Genomic DNA, 1,729 nt, shown 5'->3' on the forward strand with positions numbered 1-1,729 from the left:
TTTTTTTTGAGGCTAGAGGAAGGTAGAGATGACTTGGTTTGTGCTTCATCATTTCAAAACATAATGATATATTCAAAACAATATTTTCACAAATCCTTATCTCTAGTGTGTAATAACAATGTTGAATCATGGAAATTCAATGTGTTTATGCAATAGAATTAAACAACCATGTCTTTTAATGTAATGCTAATATTGTTGGAGACATATTCAATAATTTCTATATGAGTCAAAGTAATAGTAAAATCTACATACAATAGATTTTTTTAGTAAATTTTATTTTGATAATTTTGTTCATATGTTAAGAAATTATATTTAAGGTCTAATTATTTAACTTTTCACTTTTTGGACACTTAAAAATTGTATGGATACAAATTCATTTAATTCAAAATTCTAATTATAAATTACTAGTGTGTGTATTAAATATAATCTCTCTCTCTCTCTCTCTCTCTCTCTCTCTCTATATATATATATATATATATATATATATATATATATATATATATATGTTGTGCATGTATGCGTATTTTTAAAATTATCTTATTAAAATAATTAATCATAGTCAAAAGAGAAATTATTTTAACTAAAATAGCAAGAAAGTGGGAAAACGAAATAGGAGCCTTGACATGGTGAGACAATTTATATATATTCATTAAAGATATGTATGCTAGTTTGTACTCAACAATGAACACTATATCTAATACATAAATATAATAAAAAATAGATATATTTAATTTAAATACTAATTTAAGACCAGTAAATCAAAATATCAATATATTTTCTATTTTAATTAGTCTATATAATAAAATTGGACTAGTTAAATTAGAAAAGTGTCAACAAAATTTATATATTTTATAGTTTTAGTAGCCTATATAATAAAATGATTAAAATTAATAAGTAGATGATATATCCATGACCTCATGTTTCATGAAGAACTTAAACTTATGTTGATTTATGGGACTATTATGACGCATTTTGGTTACAACAAAATGTGATTTTGTTGGCAATATTATGAAGCTAATAACACTATATGGCCAAACTAATTTTCCTAGTTTCTTTTCCATCTAGTTTTCCATAAATCAAAGAAATAACTAAACCAATGTTTCTTGTTGCATGTAGAATTTGTATTGTTTTGGAACTATGTAATAATAACCTTATATGGTTAAACAAATTTATATTTACTTAAGATCATGAAATATTATGGTATATTATGGGTGGATAATTTCATTAGCATATGTTTTTCTTCATATTTATTTAAGGAAAGTCCCCAAATATATTATTATTCACAAAAGGTTAAGCAGATTCTTTTCTTCTCTTCCTCTTTTCAGTTCATTAGGTTCACGTATATTCCTCGTGAATGGAATAGAACTGCTGATTGTTTAGCCAAATGGGCTTCTAGTCATGATCCGGGTTGGAATATTAGAGATAGGAGGCAATTGTCCTTTCAGATGGTGCAAGAATTTGATGATCTTGTTGCTCAGGATCGAGCTCCTTGTTGAGCTCTCCTTGTTATATTCCTTTCTATCTTAATAAATTTTTACCCCTCTTTTTGCACAAAAGGTTAAAATTTTATCTTATTTACCAATTAAATTGACACTAATGTCAACTAACTAAATGATCCATGCTTTCTTAGCTTATATCTCAAGTCTTTGGTTTAAAAAACTTAATAAATGTCCACAAAAATTAAGTTGACCAATCACCAATAACAATACAAAACCACTAGTTTAAGAGT

This window comes from Cupressus sempervirens, chromosome 3, assembly GCF_028749045.1.
Source record: "Cupressus sempervirens isolate cs-2001-9-10 chromosome 3, ASM2874904v1, whole genome shotgun sequence".
Taxonomy (NCBI): domain Eukaryota; kingdom Viridiplantae; phylum Streptophyta; class Pinopsida; order Cupressales; family Cupressaceae; genus Cupressus; species Cupressus sempervirens.